At 45.1% G+C, this 23,496-nt stretch overlaps 1 pseudogene; it reads left to right on the forward strand.

Moving 5' to 3' along the window:
* The first annotated feature begins 7,077 nt into the window (after positions 1–7,077).
* Positions 7,078–10,648, forward strand: LOC148100783 (uncharacterized; annotated as a pseudogene).
* The last annotated feature ends 12,848 nt before the right edge of the window (positions 10,649–23,496 follow it).

Raw genomic sequence — 23,496 nt, forward strand, 5'->3', positions numbered from 1 at the left:
AAGACAGGATAAAAGACATGCTGTGGAAGAGAGACAGAGGTTAATAACAGATATGATTCAACACAGAGAGGTCTGTTAATACATAGAGAGCGAGAAAGGTGACTGGAAAGGAAAAACTCAATGCATCATGGGAATCCCCCGGCAGCCTACATCTATTGCAGGATAACTAAGGGAGGATTCAGGGTCACCTGGTCCAGCCCTAACTATATGCTTTAGCAAAAAGGAAAGTTTTAAGCCTAATCTTAAAAGTAGAGATAGTGTCTGTCTCCCGAATCCAAACTGGGAGGTTCCCCTCCAGGACGCGGATAAGGCCGATCGGTTACCACCTACCCGGCTTTTCATCACGGGCGAACAGAACGATTACCTGGATCGGCGTCTTGTCTGGAGATGCGGGATGCTTTCACTTTGGCCTATCATTCTACAAGACCACAATTCCACAGCTAGAGGTACCGGGAGACTACGTCTTCATTCCAGGTGTCTGCTGTCAATTCCCCGTCAATCAGCTGTTGATGACGTCAGCCTGTCACCTCCGCTTCAGATCGCTCTCCTGAACGCTCGCTCCATAGCCAACAAATCATTTGTATTGAATGACTTTTTTTAGCAGTAATAGTCTGGACTTCATGTTTCTCATGGAATCTTGGCAGCGGGAGAATGAATTTATCCACCTTAATGAGCTCTGCCCGGGCGGCTGTCGCTTCATCGGGACTCCGCGTTTGGACCGTCGTGGTGGTGGTCTGGTCACTATTCACCGAGACAATTTCGCTTGCAGGACTGTGGACTCTGAGTTTTCCCTTCCTTTGAGTCACAATTTCTTAAGGTTGGTTCTTCAGATATATTTTATTGTGTTTTAATTTACCGCCCTCCCGGCCCCGCTGGTGTTTTTATTAAAGATTTTACGGACTTTTTATCTTCCATTATTAAACTGGAGAAAGTCTTAATGATTGGGGATTTCAACCTCCACGTGGATGATCTTAGCTGTAGCATGGCCTCTGACTTTTTATCTATTACAGACTCTTTTAGTTTTATTCAGCATGCCTCTGGGCCCACCCATGTTAAAGGCCACACCTTGGACCTTGTGTTTTCTCTTGGCTTAGACATAACTAATGTCTGTGTTAAAGACGTACAAGTGAGTGACCATTCCTGTGTTACTTTTAGTCTTAGCTTCCCACTGTACGCACCACCTTCTAATCTCATGTTCCATAAGCGGTTCATAAATCAGGATGTTGCTTTGAAGTTTTCTAATATGTTGGACCCTCATGTGATTAGTGGCTGCACTGATGCTGATGTTGCTACACAGTGCTTTAATAATCACTGCTTGGAGATTTTAAATTCAGTGGCACCTATGAAATCTGTCATTGCTGCCCCAAAAAGAGCTCATCCATGGATAAATAATGATGTAAGGAAGGTCAAAAGAATCTGTAGAAAAGTAGAACGTCTTTGGAAATCAACCAAACTCGAAGTTCACAGGCTCCACCTTAGGGAACTTTGGGTTTCCTTACATGAAACCATAAAAACAGCCAGATCAGCATATTTTTCTCAGTTAATATCATCAAGCAAGAGAAATTCCAAGGTACTGTTTGACTCCATAAACTCTATTGTTTATGGAGTCAGCTGACTCCGGAGCATCCTCACTCATGGTTTTGTTGGACTTGACATCTGCCTTTGACACCATTGATCATACCATCCTGATTAACAGGCTCCGGGACGTAGTTGGTGTGTCTGGACTGGCTTTGAAGTGGTTTCAGTCGTACCTCTCCAACAGATCTTTTAGTGTTTTTGCAAATCGGTTTATGTCACATTCTAAAGATCTGAGATGTGGGGGTACCGCAGGGTTTAGTTCTGGGTCCTATTCATTTTCTTTTGTACATGTTACCTCTAGGACTTATAATTAGGCAGTTCCCTGAGGTGTCTTATCACTTCTATGCTGATGATATTCAGCTCTATTGTTCTTTTAAGCCGATGGAAGTCCATAAACTGTCCTCTTTAATTAAATGTTTAGCTTCCATTGAACAGTGGCTTGGTGACAACTACTTACAGTTGAACTCTGAGAAGTCAGAAACATTAATTATTGCCCCTGACAACCAGATATCTCTAATCAAACAGCATCTTGGTTCTCTTGGCTCATCGGTTCACCTGAGCCTCGGGTACCTTGGTGTGATGTTTGATTCTGCCATGTCCCTAGAACAACACTCTCGCCAGTTAATTAGGAACTGCCTTTTTCAGCTAAGAAACATCTCCAAACTGCAAACTTTGCTGTCTAAGACTGAGTTACAAATGGTTATTCATGCTTTTATTTCTTCTCGCTTAGATTATTGTAACAGCCTTTTTCTTTGTTTGAGCAAAAGGAATCTTGACCTCCTCCAGTCAGTCCAGAATGCTGCTGCAAGGCTTTTAACTAAGACACGAAAAAGAGAGCACATTACACCAGTGTTACGTTCATTACACTGGCTTCCAGTACATTTCAGAATTCATTTTAAAATCTTGGTACTGACTTTTAAAGCTTTGAATTGTGATGCCCCTTCTTACATTTCTGATCTTTTAGAACCAAACGCTCCCTCTCACAGCCTGAGATCTTCTAATCAAAGGCTGTTGGTAGTTCCACGAACTCGTTTTAAGACCAGAGGAGAGAGATCTTTTAGAGCGGTGGCCCCCAGGTTGTGGAATGCTCTCCCTACATCATTACGTTGCCTTGATTGTATTTATTCTTTTAAAAAGCAACTTAAGACTCATTTATTTAGATTGGCTTTTAATTAGATTTGTGCTGTGTTTTATTATTAATGTATTTTATGTATTTCTGTTTTATATTACTGTGAAGCACTTTGTGGTTTTTATCCTGTGAAAAGTGCTATATAAATAAATTGATTTGATTTGATCTCGTTTCCACATCACTCAGTGCTCTGCTTGCATATGCAATAATGTGCTTCATCCCCTTTTCATCTTTTTGACAGAGGATGGCGCCCAGTCCTACTGGACTAGCATCAACAATCAGTTCAGTCTGTCTGCTGGGATAGAAGTAGGACATCGTCGTGTCGCTTGTGAGACTGACCTTGAGTGCCTGCAACGCAGTTTCTTGGTCTTGACCCCATGTCCAAGGGGTGGCCTTGTGTGTGAGCCTGCGTAGTGGCTCAGAGATCGATGAGAAGTCTCTGATGAACCTTGAGCAGTAATTGGCCATGCCAAGGAGACTTTTGATGTCAGCAGGTGTTTTTGGGTTGGGAGCGTGTTGAACTGCTACAACCTTTTTAGGATCTGCTGAAACGCCACCTGCAGAGAAGATGAAACCAAAAAACTCAAGTTTTGTTTTATTAAATTCACACTTCTCTCGATTCAGAGTAAGACCTGACTCTGATAGTCACTTAAAGAGAGCTGTAAGACTGCTGTCATGATCAGCCTGGTCCCTGCCAAAGACTATAATGTCATCACTGAGATTTTTGACACCGTTCAGTCCTTGCAGCGTCTGATAAATAGCATTTTGGAACACTTCAGCTGCAGAAGAGACTCCAAAGCTCAGTCTTTTATAGCGCCGAAATCCCAGATGAGTAGTGAACGTCGTAATGTAGCGGCTGTCAGGGTGTAATTCAAATTGGTGGTATCCTGCCCCGAGATCAAGTTTTGAGAACACCGTAGATCCAATCAGCTCATGGATTACATCATCAATCGTGGGCGTGATGTGTCGTTCTCGTTCGATTGCAGTGTTTGCTTGTCTCATGTCCACACATATCCGTACGTCGTCCGGATTCTTTGGTTTTGGCAGTGTTACTATGGGTGAAACCCACGGTGTTGGTCCCGTAACCTTTTCAATCATGTCATCAGATTCTAATTTCTGAAGTTCGTCCTCCACTTTTTGACGTAAATGAAAAGGAACACGTCTGTGTGGTTGACAGGTTGATTTTACATCTGTGTTTATGTGCAGTTTTCCAATTCCCTGGAAAAGTTCTGGGTGTTGTTCTACTAGCTTGTCTGCAACAGAACGTTGAGACTGAGAAGAGACCGCAATGACAATATGGAGGAGTCCCAAGGCTTTTGAGGTTTCAAAACTCAAAAATATTGAAACCTCCTCCTTTAATGACGAAGAAGGAACACCTAACTGTTTTGTCTTGTTTTTCCACACTGCACCTGAATGCACCACACACAGGGAGAGACGTAGATGAGTGGTATGGGTAAATCTTGATGTCTGTAGAAGTCAACGTAGGACGTGGTGTCAGTTTGTTGTAGGTAGCTTCAGTTAAGCAGTTAGCAGTGGCCCCAGAATCGATTAGCACCGGTATCTGGGTGCCCATTACTCTGACTTCAGTATGTGGGAGTTTAGGATGTTGAGCTGTGTTCACCACATATACATAAGCGTCATCACTGCTGGATGTGTGCCCTGTCTCCACGTGTGCAGCGCTATCTGTTACTTGATGAACAGTTTGCGGTGGCAGATTTTTCTTATACTAGTTTTCTTATACTAGTTTTCTTTTCTTATGCTAGTGCCGTACAAGTAGCGCGAAAAACAAACTTCAAAGTAGCGCTACGCGTTCAGCGGGAGGCGTGGATGGCGAGCGGCAATAAACTTGCGAAAAGCAAGTTATGCTCAACTCCACCGGTGGAATCTGACAGCGTGGAAAAGTGTGAAAACATCCATGATCACCAACGGATTTCAAAGGGGTGGACTGCCGCATGGTGGAGAGGAGGACACCGCCACGGCCCTTCTGAGGGTGTTCGACTCTGACACTGTCAACGAGGATTTGTTTGGTTTTAAAAGTGACAACGAAGGAGAGAAGCGGAGAGTGGATGACGTAGCCATCCTGAGCCTTTTCGTATCCAACACTGGAGAAGAGGACTTTGGTGGTTCCCTTTCAGTCGATTCACTCGGTACAACACATAAGTATGGGATATCACGCCCTCGCGTGTCCTGGCTGAAGAAACCTTTAATCACGCCTTTAAGGCAGATGACGTGTGATGACACATGCACGGCCCCGCCTGCACATATAGCCGCTGTCATCACAGTCATCCCTCAGTTCTTACGCTCTTCACCTCGCTGAGAACACCTCTGCTGAGTTGGGCTGGCTAGCTGCTGCTAGTTAGCTCCGTTGTCTGCCGACTTGAACTTAGCCTAACTGCCCCTGTTGGTGTTAGCCTCCACCGCGCAGTTGGTGTGTAGGCTGCCCGCGGTGCGCTAATTTCAAGTTTTCCCGTGCAGCGTTTTGCTTTGTGTTTTGGAATGTACTCCAAACCGAAGTGAGCAAAGCAGAAATCTTCTGTTTGCCCCTGTCCTCAGGGATGCGGTTTCTCTTTGCACAACAGCGACCAGCACGATGCCTGCCCTGTCTGCCTGGGGATCGTCCACTCTAGGAGAGCGTTGACGGAGCCCGAAGCCTGTGCGTTTTGTCGCCAGGTCCGGCGCTCGACCCTGGAAAGACGGGTGACGTTTGTGGAAAAAGTGCTGGGACGCTCGGCTGTCGCACGGCATGACCCTCTCCTTTCCGAGTCTGGAGCCCCGGCTTCGTCCGAGTCCGAAGACGAGGATTTTCCGGTTGATGTCCCCACAATTAGCTGGGCTGACCACATGGAATATGTTGCCGGCTAGCCGATGATGAGCCGGAACCATGCAGGAGCGCTCCCCAGGACGATGATGACGTGCTGGACATCGGCCTGGACATCCATGGTTTGTCGGAGGATGAGCAGGAGAGCTCATTGTCGGCCCAATGTACCGCCGCTGCTGCGCCGGTCGGCAACGATGACACCTCTCTTTTCTCCTTGTTTCACCGTGCTGCTGAGAAGCTGCAGGTGGACTGGCCCTCTCCTCCGCCAGCTCAGAAGCCGTCGCGGTTCGCGGGGTTTTTCCTCCCACAGGAGCCCGCAACGGCCAAAAACTGCCTTCCCATGTCCCCAGACTTTCTCTGCGAGCTAACAGCATCATGGGACAAACCTCTGTCTACCCGCGTCACTGTGCCCGGCTATGGACAGTACATGGAATTGGACGGCGCCAAGGGGGCTGGCTTAGCTAACCCACCCCCTATGGAGCGGTCTCTGGCTGCTTATCTGGCCCTGTCCCATAACCATGGTGTCGGCGGCCCCGCAACTCTGCCGTCCAAGTACTGCAGATTCTCTGCTTCGCAGCTGGAGAACATTTATCGAGCTCAGGCCGGGCCTGCTCGTGCCATGAGCTCTGTCACCATGCTCCAGATGTACCAGGCAATGTGCCTGACGGAGCTCGGATCGCTGGTTCCTGATGACAGCCCGCTGGCACCTCTTCTTAACGAGGTCAGAGTCGCCACAGATTATATCCTCCGTGCGTCTCGCTGTGCAGCGCTCTCCCTGGGCAGAGGGATGGCTTCGACAGTAGTGGCGCAGAGGCACCTGTGGCTGACCCTCTCGGACGTCCCGGATAGGGACAGGGCTGTATATCTGGACGCACCAGTGTCTGCGGCTGGGTTATTCGGACATTCACTTGAAGCCAATCAGGCTAGATTCGATCTGAGGAAGAAGCAGATGAAAGCTCTGCGCGACATCATCCCTAGACGTCAGCCCAAGCCCAAGCCCACAGCTAGCTCTCACAGGCCCGCTGCTCCTCTGCCGTCTGGCAAGAGACCGGCGCCCACTGTTGAAGTGGGTGTGCCGCCAGCGAGAGCACATCCTCCGGCCTGAGCTCCACGCCAGTCGGCCTGGAGCAAAGGCCCACCCTCGGGCCCCCGGCGGGACCCGACGCCCAGGAGGAAGAAGCCTCAGCCCTCTTAGCTGTGGTTTCGAGTGGAGAGGGGGTCCAGCAGCAGGGAGACGCTGTTTTTACCCCTCTGTTGCCGCACAAGAGGTGCCGCTTAAGTTATGTTCAGGTTGTCAGCCCCAGAAGGCGCTGCACTTTCCTAACACTGTCTCCCAAGCACAAAACCCCTGCACACAAAATGCCTCAGGTAACTCCCTGTTCAGGTGTGTTAAATGTTCAGGTGACCACATCGAGTGTTCCCGCTGTTTTTCATTGTTGTGCCCCAGAAAAGGTGCCTCCAACAAAATGTATAAATGTACATGTTTCCATGTTACAATCAATAAAGAGTGTTGTTTATTCTCAAACAATCAAATACTCAGCCTGCAGGCAGAATGAGCCAGGTCAGGCAGGTGATGCAGTCCCCTGCAGACACACTGGGGGGCGACAACGTCCCGTCGACGGTGCTGCAGGTCAGCCGGCTGGCTGCTCACTTCCCTCAGTGGCGCGCTTGCGCCCCCTCTCCGTGGGTGCTGTCGCTACCCGATCCGTACCGGAAACCCGATCTGTACCCCGCATGCGCAAATCTTACGTCACTTCCTCTCTTTGCCAACATTGCGACATTCAATATATTTGAATGACACGGTTAGCGCCCAGTTAGCTCCTAGCATTTCTCAACAGCTCTGCCTCCTTTTCGACTACCGGGACATTTAAACAATGGATAATCCGTATCCGCAACAAATTCACGCTTTTCTCCTCAACAGAGAGCGTTCCCCGATTGAACAACAGCGCCGTAAAATAAGAAGAATGGTGCCTAATTACAGAGTTAATAATACAGACTTTGTAATATGTCACGTGAAGATTCAGCAGCCAGATGAAGTGTTTACTGGCAATTGACAGTGATAGTGGACATCATCATCACTATTTCAACAATCCTCTCCACACAGACAAGCATAAACACACTCGATTATCACTAAATCAAATTTAACACACGTTTGTAATGATGCTAATTCAGTTTACAATAGGGTTCATTCGCTCAGTCAGCAGGTGGCGGTATCCTCGTACACTGGGGAGTACACTGCCATTAAACGAACAGAAGAAGAAGAAAACCCCTGCACATGCGCGGTACGGATCGGGTAGACCCGATTTGTACGGTCCGACTTTGCACATGCTCAGCAAGGATCGGGAGTCCCGATCTGTCATTATCTTTTTATTTTTTTTGTTTTTGTCTACATTATATTAAATGTTTCATTATCGGAAACATTTTAAGAGATACTTATTATTCTTAACATCTTAACAGATACTCTGACCTGTAACTATCGTAAAACGCTTCGACCGCAAGTAGACACCTTTCGTGCATGCGGGGTACCGATCGGGTTTCCGGTACGGATCGGGTAGTGACAGGTGCTGCGAACCGTTGCCATGGGTTACCGGTTGCAGTTCCGGGTCAAGCCGCCTCGTTTCCAAAGAGTCGTAAACACGACTGTCAACACCGAGGCGGCCATGATACTCAGAGAGGAAATAAAGGCGCTATTGCAGAAAAGAGCAATACGAGTGGTCCCCGCTTCGGAGACAGACAAAGGTTGGTACAGCTGTTATTTTGTTGTTCCGAAAAAAGGGGGAACGCTTCGTCCCATCCTCGACCTGCGAGTCTTGAACACGTATCTACGAACGTACAGGTTCAAGATGCTAACACTCAGACAGCTCTTGAATGCGGTCGGCCCGGGAGATTGGTTTGCAACAATCGATCTAACAGATGCTTATTTTCATGTGGTTATACACCTGAAACACAGGCAGTTTCTGAGGTTTGCATTCGAGGGCGTAGCCTACGAATACCTAGTGCTGCCGTTCGGGCTCTTGCTCGCTCCTCGCACCTTTACGAAATGCGCCGAGGCAGCGCTAGCGTCCCTCAGAGAGAGAGGAATCCGCATCTTAGCCTACCTAGACAACTGGGCTCTCGTAGCTTGCTCCAGAGAGCAGGTGGAGACACAGCTGTCGCTGGTTCTGTCACACATTCAGACACTGGGGTTCTCTGTGAACTTTCAAAAGAGCTCGCTAATCCCGAGTCAGCAGATTACTTTTCTCGGTTTGAAAATATGCTCGCTTACCAGCCGCGCACGTTTGTTGGAGCACAGAGTGGCCGCGTTTCATCGCTGCCTTGCTCAGTTTCAGTTGGGACGCAGACTGCGTTTCCAGACAATATTAAGCTTGTTGGGCATGATGGCATCTATGATCGCCATAGTGCCACTTGGACTGTTAAAAATGAGAGCGTTTCAACGCTGGACTCTCTCTCACCGTTTGTGTGCATCGCGTCACCTCCGGAGGAGGCTGCCAGTAACTGCGTCTTGCATGCTAGCTCTCCGTCCTTGGAGGGAGCCCGGGCTGCTCCTGTCTCGCTCTCTGCTGTTGTGGTGCAGTGTTCATTTTCTGTCTCTAAGAGCCACCCATGTCCCGGGCCACCTGAACCTGGGGCCGGACCTTCTCTCCAGGGGGAGTCCTCTGGTGAGAGAATGGAGGTTACACCCTTTAATAGTGGCTCAGATTTGGGACCTATTTGGCAAGGCGCAAATAGATCTTTTTGCTTCCAGGGTAAATACTCACTGCCCCCTGTTCTTCTCCATAATCGACCACGATGCACCCTTGGGCTTGGACGCGCTAGCGCACCAATGGCCAGACGTGCTCCTGTATGCATTTCCCCCAGTGGAAATGATATCTCCAGTTCTAGAGAGAGTGCATCGGCATTCCCCCTCTCTCTGATTCTAGTGGCCCCTTGGTGGCCCACAAGGTCGTGGTATGCAGAGATAATCAGCCTGCTAGCAGCGAGTCCTTGGCAGCTTCCTCTCCGCAGGGATCTCCTCTCTCAGGCGGGAGGAGAAGTGTTTCATCCGCGCCCAGATCTGTGGCGCCTTCATGCTTACCTGCTGAGAGGTTAAACGTGATTGCTAAGGGTTTGCCACCTAGTGTGATAGCGACAATTCAGAGCGCTAGGGCCTCATCTACTAGAGGCTTGTACGCTTACAAATGGCGCGCCTTCGAGCAATGGTGCCAGGACCGCCACACTCTCCCATTTCAGTGCTCTATTGTGGATGTTTTGACATTCCTGCAGGAGCTGCTGGATAAGGGCCTTTCATTTTCGATAATTAAGGTTTATTTAGCAGCTATATCTGCTTGTCATATTGGCTTTGACGGGGTGACACTAGGTGCACCCTCGCCATACGTTTTCTGAAAGGAGTTCGCCGGCTGAGGCCCGTGCTTAAGTCCAGTGTCCCTGCTTGGGACTTGTCTTTGGTGCTGGAGGCCCTTTGCAGCCCCCCGTTTGAACCCATTGAGTCTGTGGATATGAAATTTCTTTCATATAAGACTGCATTACTTCTCGCTTTGGCTTCGGCAAAGCGAGTGGGTGACCTTCATGCGCTCTCTGTGCATCCCTCCTGCACACAGTTCTCTTCTGATGGCCACAAAGTCGTATTGCGTCCAAATGCTGCCTATTTTCCCAAGATCATGCCTGCATCTTCTAGCTCAATGGAGTTTGAGTTGCTGAGCTTTTGCTCCCCTCCTTTTGCATCTGAGGAGCAGAGGAGGACGCATTCTCTTTGTCCAGTGCGTGTGCTACGCACCTACATTGAGCGCACTCAGAATGTGCGTTTATGTGACCTGCTGTTTGTCTGCTTCGCTAATCCAAATAGAGGTAGAGCTCTGTCCAAACGGAGGCTGTCCCACTGGATTATAGAAGCTATCTCACTGGCATACGGCACCGGTGGTCTTGCTTTGCCCCACGGGGTGAGAGCTCATTCCACCAGGGGCATGGCAACCTCATGGGCTCTTTTTAAAGGGGTGCCTGTAGCTGATATTTGTGCGGCAGCTAGTTGGGCATCAACGCACACTTTTGTGCGGTTTTATCGGTTGGACGTTACAGCCCTTTCGGTCGCTCATGCTGTCCTTTCTGCTGGGTCTACCACTCACTAAGGATGTGGTGGTCCGATTCTGGTTCGGTGGTTGCTCTGTGGGGCGTGTATATATGTCCCATACTTATGTGTTGTACCGAGTGAATCGACTGAAAGGGAACGAATAGTTATGTCTATAACTTCTGTTCCCTGAAGGAGAGGAACAAGGTACAACACAAGGTGGCCCCACTGAGCAGTTTGGCTCTGTGAAGAGCAGCTATCGAACTGAGGGATGACTGTGATGACAGCGGCTATATGTGCAGGCGGGGCCGTGCGCGTGTCATCACACGTCATCTGCCTTAAAGGCGTGATTAAAGGTTTCTTCAGCCCGACACGCAGGGCGTGATATCCCATACTTATGTGTTGTACCTCGTTCCTCTCCTTCAGGGAACAGAAGTTATAGACATAACTATTCGTTTTAGTGCGCAGGAAGATGGTAGTGAATGACTGACTTTTCTTCTTGTTAAAGCCGTTTCACTGCACCTGAGCCTAAAAGGTAGGCCGAATCTATTTTTCTGGTGTGCTGTAGGCTATTGTTATGTACTATATTTGTTACTCGTAACACAGTAGGGTTAGGGTTAACCCTAACCCTAACCCTAACACAGTACATGTTTCGTACTTGTAATTACCGCTACTTGTACATATTAGAGATGGACCGATCCGATATTACGTATCGGTATCGGTCTGATACTGACCCAAATTACTGGATCGGATATCGGCGAGAAATAAAAAATGTAATCCGATCCATTAAATATCAAAAAAGCACCTCACAAAACTTGCTACACGGCGTAACTCGGCTCATAACCGTAGCACGTAGGAGCAGTATGCATCACGTGATAGAGCGGCTGTGTGTATTTGTAGCCTCGCTAGCAAACCAGCATTTCATCTCCGAGGAAGTTTTCCCAGAGAGAAGTAAAGCAAGTGTGTAAGTTCATCTCTGAATGTCTGTAAAGCATTCCCACATTAAGCTTAACAACAAATATATGGAGCGACTGCCTCTTCTCTCTCTCTCCTGCTGCTACTTCAATCGTGAAACTGCTTAATGATCAGCTGATCGGCTTTTCTGTCGGGAGTCCGTCTCTCTTCTTAGTTTTTGGCCCACTTCTCACCAGAAAGAGGAAACCAGCGGCTGAACAACAGCAGCACTATTAAGCTTGATAAGCTGTTATTAGAATTTATTTAATATTACTTTCTACACCAGGATCTTTTTCTACGTAGCTGACGGCTGGTAACTGTGCAGGGGCAGATCTAGCAAAGTTTAGCCAGGGGGGCCGATAGGGCATGAACAGGGAAAAGGGGGCACAAAGACATACTTCTCTTTCTTATTCTCATTTAAAATGTCGAGCTTTTAATAAATAATTATCTGAATCTTACACCCAAAGTTTTAATCTGATGTAAAATGTATAGAAGTCCATTACTGTATATAATAACTGTTAAGTCTAATATACCCTAGTAAGCTGTAGTACTTTTTCCTTTGGGAAGATACCATCTGTGCAGTCTGCAGTTCTGTTGAAGAAAGATGTTGAATCTATTTATTTATTCTTGAAAAATAATTTATTTCTGTGCATTTTTCCCCCTGCATCAAATTAAATTTGATTACATCGATTAAGCATCATGAGGTGGAGGGTGGTTCCCTATTTTTTTTTTTTGCTGGGAGTTTGCAACCCTATTAGTTAGGTTGCTTAATATTTCTGCTAAGTACTCTTTGATTATTCAAGACTCTGTATGTGAGGAGAAGGACTTTAAATTTAATTCTGAATTTGATGGGAAACCAATGAAGAGAAGCTAATGAGGGAGAAATACGGCCTCTCTTTCTACATGCTTGCTGGGGCATGTGGGGCGAAAACAGAGAGGAGAGCCTGAGCAGCCAGTCAAGGACTCTTCCCTTCACTAGTTAACAGGCTAAGTTAACACCTCCCCTTATATTCCATATAAGGGGAGGTGTAGAGTATGATAGGCCAGTCAACAGATCCCATTGAGCACTGATCAGCTTTGCATCACACCGTGCCTGGACTCACCATTTCCAGTGGCTTATGTAAGAGGTTCAGAGATTGTTACATGGGTGTGCAGGTAAAGACCAAATGGCCGCACTAATGAATGTGTTGGGCCATCAGTGAAAAGCCTGTGAAAGGTTTTAGCCGGGAGAAGAGAGTGAAAATCTTCTTGGCCACAAAAACATGACAGCAAGGCGGAAATATCACAACAGCCAGAGGATCTTTTTAGTTTGTGTAGCAGCTACCGGGATCTTGGACTGGTTCTTATATAGCGCTTTTCTACTCATCTGAGCACTCAAAGCGCTTTACACAACTTGTGCATTCACCCATTCACACCCATTCGCACAAGCACATCTCTCTAAGTGCTTTATAGCTAACATTCACACACATTCATACTCCGATGGATGCATCGGAGAGCAATTTGGGGTTAGTATCTTTCCCAAGGATATTTGGCATGCAGACTAGGCGAAGCCAGGAATCAAACCACCAACCTTCCGATCAGTAGATGACCTGCTCTACCACCTGAGCTACAGTCACCTTAAAGTGGTGAGCATATAATAAAGAACTATGTGACACTGAGCCAACGTCACATTTACCTCATGCTCCCGTGGAAACGCAGTCCAAGCTATGAGTCATTGTTATGGAGTCAAAATGATCTCTTTACAAAAATACAGCATCCAAAGCAATATCCAGTCCTCACCTCAATAAAAAACAACCATATATTTGCTGGACAAGGGTTCTAGTTCCTTAATCTACCACCCGCTGTTGGTAGGATTAAGGGGTCACCCATGGGGTCAGAAAAGGGTTGTGACCAGCAGCTGAAGTAATCTCTGGCTGAGAAAAGTCCTTGGTAATGAAAATGGTAATAGAGACAAGCGTGGCAAAATTGCCCGATGTGAGGGCCTAAGCCAAGTGTACCTGTATGTCTCTACTTGTACATATACCTAAAAAGTTATGCAAATATGTACGCATAACTTGTTTTTCAAAATATTAATAAAAGGGGTGTGTCTCCAAACAGCCATCTCTTTCCTGACAATTCCCTTTGTGCATATTCTCTTACATATGATAAGTCAACATTGAAACACCTGCGGCTTTTAGTCAGGTGCGGCTAATGTATGTACAAAACAGGATTTTCCCCTGATTTTAGCTTGTGCGGCTAATATTCAGGTGCGCTTTGTAGTCCGGGAAATACGGTATATAAACTTTTCTCAATCTAAATAGTGTACTTTGGTAGAATTAAAAAAATAAGTGTAGTGCAGGTCTATGATGAGTTTTAGTGTTACTATCATCTAGTTCTGGTTCTGTTTTGGTTAAGTCCTAAGTAGTCCTGATTTTGAACTCTTGTAGTCCTGTTTTAATTCCGGATCAGGTCTGGTTGAATTGGGGTTTAGTCCTCGTGTCTTGATACAGCCCTGATTTTGTTCTGCCTTGCTGCTTAATTAAAAACCTAGTTTAAGGTGTCCTGCATATGTGATATATTTTTTTCCTATATGAAATAATTCTTTTTTTGAACAAAACTCAAAACAGAGCCTATTGATCCCCCCCCCCCCCCCCCCCCAAAAAAATAAATAAATAAATAAAATAAAATAAAAATCCCACATGCATACTGCCCTTTAGGGCTAAGCCCCGGGTGTTTCAAATGTCTGGCTCCGCCTCTGGGTATGAGGACCACTGTGGGTTAATCTTTGTAGTGATACTCACTCCTTTTTTTTATTTAGACCTGGTTTAATTCTGGTATAGTTGAATATTTGTATATAATCCCCGCAGCTGTCAGACTCTATAACAGGGGTCACCAGCCTTTCTTAAAACTGAGAGTTAGATAAAATTGTGAACAGTTTGGTTCATCTTTAGTTATATGGTTCTATCCAGCATATTCTATCTTGATATGCTGTCTTATCACAGGTTAATTTTTCAAAAATATTAACAATGATTTATACAAGGAAAGGGCTACATACAACTCTTTATTTCTATTAATGTCTTACTTCATTCCTACCTGATTGACATGTTTAGGAATTATGAGTGATTGGCTCACTGTAGTGGTAAAAGTTGCTACCAATCAAATTATGATATGTTAAAGTTAAAACAAAACACAGCTGACTGTTTTATATTATATCTAATATATATTATGTAATTATCCTTATAATTACAAAATGTTTTATGTAAGATTTATGTTTTGTAATTTAAATCTGACATCACAAAAGTATTTTGGAGTTTGAATATTTGGTAATTTTTTGTAATTTTGTAACTGCAGTACACATAATATTAATTTCGAACAATTTTGTCCAGGTTCCTTGACACCAGGGACTCCTCCAGGACCATCGCGTTCAGTTACAGAGTCGGTGTGTCCACGGTGTGCCAGATCATCCCCCAGGTAGCGACGGCCATCTGGGACTGTCTAGTGGACGACTTCATGGCTGTGCCTTCACCTGGAGACTCATAGAGAAAGTATATACAGTGGTCCCTCATTTATTGCAGCAGGGTTTCTCAGAATAACTAGCCCCTCGCCACACACTTTATACACTTGATTTATTTTTTTTTTACACACACACTAGGGATGCAGCGATACCGATGCTGGTATCGGGTATCGGGGCCGATGCCATAAAATGTGCGTGTACTCATACTCGCAAAAGTTAACCGATACCATGAATCGATACTAATTTACTTCATGAATCAGAAGGTGGCCTGTACTTTCTGTTGTAATTTTTTAGATTGGCCGCTAGGGGGACATGTCACTAGGGGGTTAGGGAATTGAGACTGGCGGCTCCTGCAGCTACGCAAAACAAAATGTCAGCAGTGTGGACTTACTTCAAAATTTGTGTAGATGACAAAAGCAAGGCAGAGTGCAAACTGTAAGGTGTCCAGGGGTGGGAACGAGAGTACATCGTTCAATACAACCAATTTAATAAAACACCTGAGGACACATCATGCTCTGGAGTACACAGAGTTTGCTAAGGCTAACGCAAGACCAGAACAGCCCACTTTAACACAGGTTTTGGAAAAGCGACAAAAAATGTCTATAGAAAATCCACGAGCAGTTAAAATAATAGAGGCTCTATCTCATTTTATCGCTCTGGATGACCAGCCACTGTCGGTCGTGGAAAACGTAGGATTTCGCCGTCTTCTCAGCGTACTCGAGCCGCGTTATGAGATTCCCAGCCTCCCATACATCACGGACGTAATGCTGCCAAAACTTTTTGAAGATGTAAAAAAACACGTGCATAACCTCTTGCAGGAGGTTTCAGCCTTAAACTTCACTACAGACATTTGGACAAGCAGTGTGTCCCCGATGTCGCTCCTCAGTTTAACGGCGCAGTGGATTGATGAGGAGTTTGTTCGTCATCAAGTAACACTGCATGCAAAGTCGTTCAGGGGCTCGCAGACCAGCCAAACCATCGCAACTGCTTTCGATAGCATGCTTCAAACCTGGGATATACCAAAGACGTCCGTCCACGTAGTGCTCCGGGACAACGCAAGAAATATGATAAAGGCCATGAGTGGTGCTGAGCTGCCCAGCCTGCCTTGTACTGCTCACACTCTCCAGTTGGTTGTTCATGAGGGCCTTCTGTCACAGAAGAGTGTTGCTGATGTGGTGGCAGTTGGCCGCAAAATAGTTCGACATTTTAAACATTCTGCTCTGGCCAGTTCCCGTCTGGAGGACATTCAATTGCAGATCAACCAGCCGGTCACTGTGCTCCACAGATTTCTAACAAGGGAGACTGACGAGGACCATGGGATCAAAGCAATGAAGGGAACCTTGGCTGCAGCTGTCAGGACATGGTTCTCTGAGGTGGAGGACAACCCACTCTATAGCATCGCCACGTTACTCGATTCCAGGTGAGTGTTGTGCCTGTGTGTGTGTAACTGTTTGACTGTATGTGAATGTGACTGTGTATGTAACTGTGTTACTGCAAAAAAAAAGGTAAGCAAAACAATTGTCAGCTAACTTTTTTCTTTCTCTGTTTTAGATATAAAAATTGTTTTTTCTCCAGCACCACAACTGCTGCAAATGCTAAGGAGATGCAAAAACTTGAGCTGCTCAGGTTGCCTGGAGAGGAGGATCATGACCTGAATGAACCACCTTCAAGAAAAGCACGCAGTGACCAGCCCACAACTAGTTTGGACAGCATGTTTGATGAAATTGCAGATGAGCAGGCATCAGCATCGGTGGGCAGAGCTGCGGTAGGTTCTAGTGTAGAGTTAGAGACATATCTTGGAGAGGCCGCAATTTTACGAGAAGACAAACCTCTACAATATTGGATGGTTAATAAAGTGCGGTTCCCAAACCTGGCTAAAGTGGCGGGCAGATACCTTTCAGCACCATGCACAAGTGTAGATAGTGAAAGGCTGTTCAGCTCAGTGTCACACATTGTGAAACAGGCTCACAGCTGATCATGCAGAGATGATTCTTTTCATCAAAAAGAACCTGCCTCTCACTTTCCCAAAAACAGTTTAGTTCGGAGGTCACACCACTGCTTGCTGGCTGAAGTTTTTTTGTTTGATTTAAATGTGGACACTCTGCAATAGGTGGTTCATTAATGTTATGTAAATCTGAAAGCTGTAGACAGTGCCACATAGTTCACTGTTATTTTGTTTGGATATAATATGGACATTGTGCAATAATTTAACAAAAGTGTTTATTTTATTCTGAAACCTAAGTTTTATTTGTTTTATTCTGAACAGAAGTGTTTATTTTTTCAATCTGAAAGCGGGAAAGAGACCCAAAGAGTTCAGTTATTTATTTGTTTTTACAATGTGGATACTCTGCAATAGGTTCATTAATGTTATGTCTGAAAGCTGGAGACTCTAAAATACTTGAGTTATTTTGTTTGTTTGTTTGTTTGTTTACAATGTGGACACTGGACAATTTAGAAGAAGTGTTTTATTTTTTACTTGAAATTTAATTTTTGTGGTCTTTGTCAATGACTGGGATAACAGAAGACGCTGATGTCGAGCGTACACTTTCAACGACTGGATAGCGAGAATACTCGTCTGTGATAACGAGCAGGTATTCCCCCGTAGGGAGTGGTCCATAAAAGTCTGCACTGACACTGTGCCAGGGCGTTTCGGGTAATGGTGACATCTGCAGAGGGTGAGTGTGTCTGACAGGTGTGCTAGCTTGGCATGGCAGACAGTTTTGAACTGCAGATTCTGCTTTCCAATCGATCTCTGGGAACCATACTTTGGTACGTAGCAGCGCTTTGGTCTTGACGATACCCTGGTGCCCTTCGTGTGCCAGTTGTATTGCTCTTTCTTGTAGGACAGTTTGAATAACTATCCTCGTGCCTCTGAGTATGAAGTCAGATGAGTCAGCTACTGTTAGTTCACTTTGAACATGTTTGAATGATTTCAAAGTGTCAGCATGCTGGGATTTATCTGTTAGATGCCACGTGTTGTTCCTGATGTGACCGATGACTTCCTGCAGAACCTGGTCTTTCAGAGTCTCTGTTTTTATCTCGTGAAGTGTCATGGCTTTTGGAGTGATAAGAGAAGAAATTGACATACTCTTCTGCAACCTTACATGCACGAGCACTTTCATTCTCCTGTGTTGGCACTGGATGACGTGACATAAAGTCAGCTGGATTATCAGCACCTTTTCTGTATTCCACTCTGAAGTTATATGGCTGAAGTCTCAGTCCCCATCTTTCTATTCTGGCAGGTGGTTTTGATCTTGGATTATTCCAGATGATTTTGAGTGCCTTGTGATCGGTCACCAGTGTGAATGGATGTCCATAAACATACAAATGGAAATGTTCGCAACTGCACACAATGGCGAGTGCTTCTTTCTCAGTCTGCGAGTATCTCGTTTCCACATCACTCAGTGCTCTGCTTGCATATGCAATAATGTGCTTCATCCCCTTTTCATCTTTTTGACAGAGGATGGCGCCCAGTCCTACTGGACTAGCATCAACAATCAGTTCAGTCTGTCTGCTGGGATAGAAGTAGGACATCGTCGTGTCGCTTGTGAGACTGACCTTGAGTGCCTGCAACGCAGTTTCTTGGTCTTGACCCCATGTCCAAGGGGTGGCCTTGTGTGTGAGCCTGCGCAGTGGCTCAGAGATCGATGAGAAGTCTCTGATGAACCTTGAGCAGTAATTGGCCATGCCAAGGAGACTTTTGATGTCAGCAGGTGTTTTTGGGTTGGGAGCGTGTTGAACTGCTGCAACCTTTTTAGGATCTGCTGAAACGCCACCTGCAGAGAGGATGAAACCAAAAAACTCAAGTTTCGTTTTATTAAATTCACACTTCTCTCGATTCAGAGTAAGACCTGACTCTGATAGTCACTTAAAGAGAGCTGTAAGATTGCTGTCATGATCAGCCTGGTCCCTGCCAAAGACTATAATCACTGAGATCTTTGACTCCGTTCAGTCCTTGCAGCGTCTGATAAATAGCATTTTGGAACACTTCAGCTGCAGAAGAGACTCCAAAGCTCAGTCTTTTATAGCGCCGAAGTCCCAGATGAGTAGTGAACGTCGTAATGTAGCGGCTGTCAGGGTGTAATTCAAATTGGTGGTATCCTGCCCTGAGATCAAGTTTTGAGAACACCGTAGATCCATTCAGCTCATGGATTACATCATCAATCGTGGGCGTGACGTGTCGTTCTCGTTCGATTGCAGTGTTTGCTTGTCTCATGTCCACACATATCCGTACGTCGTCCGGATTCTTTGGTTTTGGCAGTGTTACAATGGGTGAAACCCACGGTGTTGGTCCCGTAACCTTTTCAATCATGTCATCAGCTTCTAGTTTCTGAAGTTCGTCCTCCACTTTTTGACGTAAATGAAAAGTAACACGTCTGTGTGGTTGACAGGTTGATTTTACATCTGTGTTTATGTGCAGTTTCACTTGAAAATCTTTGAGTTTTCCAATTCCCTGGAAAAGTTCTGGGTGTTGTTCTACTAGCTTGTCTGCAACAGAACGTTGAGACTGAGAAGAGACCGCAGTGACAATATGGAGGAGTCCCAAGGCTTTTGAGGTTTCAAAACTCAAAAATATTGAAACCTCCTCCTTTAATGACAAAGAAGGAACACCTAACTGTTTTGTCTTGTTTTTCCATACTGCACCTGAATGCACCACACACAGGGAGAGACGTAGATGAGTGGTATGGGTAAATCTTGATGTCTGTAGAAGTCAACGTAGGACGTGGTGTCAGTTTGTTGTAGGTAGCTTCAGTTAAGCAGTTAGCAGTGGCCCCAGAATCGATTAGCACCGGTATCTGGGTGCCCATTACTCTGACTTCAGTATGTGGGAGTTTAGGATGTTGAGCTGTGTTCACCACATATACATAAGCGTCATCACTGCTGGATGTGTGCCCTGTCTCCACGTGTGCAGCGCTATCTGTTACTTGATGAACAGTTTGCGGTGGCAGATTTTTCTTCTACTTCTTTCCACAATGTGTCTCTTTTCTCTTTGAGCGACATTGCTTTGCAAAATGATTGTATTTGCCACAAGAATTACAGATTTTGTCTTTGGCTGGGCAGCCTTGCTCATGAGGATATCTGCCTCCACAGTTTCGACAGCGGTTATTCGGCTGCCATGAGGGTGTCCATTTGTTTCTAGCCGTGGTGTCACGTCCTGTTTTGTGCTGTACTTTATTAACTGCAGCTGTCTTGTCAGCTTCCATCCCTGTAGCTTGCAATTCAGACAACTCACATGCACGCCCATGATTTAATAGATCATCCAATGTTAAATCAGGTTCTCTGAGTGCTTTTCTACGCAGCTGTGATGATGTACAGCTTTGGATAATTTGTGTTTTGATTTCTGCAGTCATGTCTGCAAACTCACAGTTTTTGGCTAGAATCCTAAGGTTGGTGTGATAGTTGTCCAACGTTTCACCTGATTCCTGCACCACTTTCCTGAATAGATAAATCTGATACTGCATGTTTTTCTTAGGCGCAAAGTATGCTGACAATTTCTGTTTTGTATCTGCGTACTTGTCGCAAACCGTTGCTAACGTGTCGTAAACGTCATGCACTTTTTCACCAGGCACATGCAGCAATAATGCTCTTAATCTCGCATCTCCAGTAATATTCATTGCCGTGGTGTGGTTTTCAAACCTCTGAAGCCATTTCGTCCAGCGAGGTCCGACGGAACCGAGGTCGGTCTCCTAAGCTCCGGGTAGGGCAACTTCCTTCGTCTTGCTTTGGTTGTAACCTTTACTCTCGTCGCCAATGTAATGTTTGCATGCCTCAAACATTAATGATGACACCTTCAGTATTTCTCAGTTCCATTCTTTAATTCTCAGGCTTGCAGCGGCAACACAGTCTGCAGCGCTAACTTGTTCATCTACCGTTTTCTGTTGTCTCCTTTTTCTATATCCTCCTTCCGCCTTACATTCATCCTTTCAAAATAAAAGTTCTGTAAACATCACAGGTACCACCGTCTTTCCCTCGCCCAGTTTGAGGGCGAGTAGGGGTGGGCGATATAAACAATATCTGATAGAAACGATATAAATTTGGCCAACAATAGAGATTTTGATTATACCGCTCTATCCGATAGCGCATGTTGATGATGTCATCAAGCTGCGCCTGTTTTGGTCGAAAGCATAGCGGCGGCTAAAACCATTATCATCTGCAAATTATGGCGGGCGACAGTCATAGCAAAGAGATGAAGCACTTTTGAAATATGGGGAAAGCCAAAAACTGCGCTTCCTCCACTTCCGTAACATTGATTCATTAATGTTGAATTCTCTCGCAGCTGTTCTATTCCCATGTTGTTGCAGTATATTAATAACCAACCTCGTATTGTGGATGAATAATCTCAGTTGTTCTCCTGACTGAAGTTTGGCCCGTGTATAGCATCCTGCTATGCAATTGCATTTGTCCCTGACCACCAGAATCCCTCACGTTAACTTTTAATGAGTGGAACAAAAGTTGGCGTTCATCCTCCAGCTTCACTGTGCTAATGTTATGCTAACATAGCTGTGTCGCTAGCAATCACGTAGCACATCATTATATAGCAGGTAATCCAACTTCAGTAACCCTACAAACGCCACTGCCGTTTAGTTTTCTGTCTTCATTTATGTTGGAAGTGTTAGCAGAGCTGTACGTTTTCATTAGTTTCAAAAGTCTCTGTCAGAACATGGTATGAAATGTTTAGGTGGAAACTAGCGAGCTAACTTCCTGTTAACTTCTAACTCCGTTAAATTTAATAAATTCTGTTTTCATGGATGTAAAACGTAATTGTTACACCCGATAAAGCAGCAACGCTGAGGATTTAATTAAAGATGAAAGAATTTAGACCGTTTTTAACTCTTAGTGTTCGTTTGACTTTGGGACCTGAAATGGACGGAGTTTTGGACCCAGATTACTCCGCGAAGCTCCTCACTACGGCAGCCGTAATGCTCTGACAATCCATCAAGCAGTGCGGCTTACCAAAGTTGTGCTAAAAAAATTTTCTTGACGTTTTTTAAACAGCACGCAGAAATCGGTTCGAGGTCACCAGAATTCATACATAAGGCACATTCTCGATTTTTGAGAAAATTAAAGGATTTTTTTTGTGGAAAATACGTTATACAGAAGAAAAGAATATATATCAGTGATTAGAGCTGGGCGATAGAACAATAACGATATGTATTGCGAAATACCTTTTTCTCGATAGAAAAATTAAATTATTGCGATAGACCTCATCTTTCTCTCTCTTCCTCTCTTATAAAAAATGAATAGCCAATACAAATTAAGTAGTGCAGAGCCGAACCAATCACAGCCGCAGCATCACGTCATGTATCTTGTTATGTACAGCTCAAGTGCCAAGCCGCGCATGTGTATTTGTTTGGGAAGCAGCCAGCCGCCGTGAGGCCGGGTAATGGAGAAAATGAGTGTTCCGACTAGAGAAAAGTCTAAGTGACCAAGTTACCGAAGAGAGCACAGATGACGGCTCCAATGCCGGAGAGATTGTCGAAAGGAAAGGCCAGAGAAGTTCCGTAGTGTGGAGGTTTTTCGGCTATTTGAAGTCTGACAAAAAACAGAGTAACGCGCACTGTAAATTGTGCCGAAAGCATGTTTGCACAAAGTCTGGAAATACAACAAACCTTTTTTATCACCTGAAGCAGTACCACCCACGCTCAATCTCTGACTGAAAGCGCTAATTCGTCATCGAAAACAACCAGGGGAATTCCTGTGAAGCAGCAACAGTCAATTGAGTCTGCTTTCTCCAGCGTCTTACCATATGACAAAAAAGCTAAGAGACATAGCAACATAACGAATGCCATAGCTTACTGTCTTGCTAAAGACATGCTACCAGTAAACACGGTCCACAATGAAGGATTCAAGCAGCTAATTAAGGTAATGGATCCTCGTTACCAACTCCTTGAACATAAACATGTCTCTCAGACAGCGCTTCCAAAGCAATATTATAAGTTAGTCAATTTTGTCTCTTCTTCTGTAAAATAAACTAAGATTTATTTTTAGAATTAATATTTTGTTTCTAAGTGGAACCGACAATTTAGTAATCTGTTTTGTTTGTTCTACTTTGAAACTTAAAGGCTTTAGCGGCTACTTTTTGTGTAGTTTGTAATATTTGCCTTTATTTTGCCTAAACTGAAGCCTCATTTTAAGTTCATCTGCCCTGTTGAACTTATTATGGGAAATAAATATTGAAATCAAAACAAGCTGCTGATTATTTCACATTTTACTTGTGAGCAACAGCACATTTAAATCTTACATATATAGTTATTTGGCTTATATCGTGATATATATCGTTACCGCACATGCTTCAAATTATATTGCGATATGGATTTTAGGCCATATCGCCCAGCCCTACTCAAAAGGTCTCATCAAGTCCCGATTTAATTCGTTTATGCCATGTTATCAGTGTTTGCATTGATAGCATGGCTGTGGTGTCATATCAGTGTATGCTCTCGGTGTTTGCTGATATCAAACTG

The sequence above is a fragment of the Neolamprologus brichardi genome, chromosome 10 (genome assembly GCF_056152115.1).
Source record: "Neolamprologus brichardi isolate AB-2024 chromosome 10, ASM5615211v1, whole genome shotgun sequence".
Taxonomy (NCBI): domain Eukaryota; kingdom Metazoa; phylum Chordata; class Actinopteri; order Cichliformes; family Cichlidae; genus Neolamprologus; species Neolamprologus brichardi.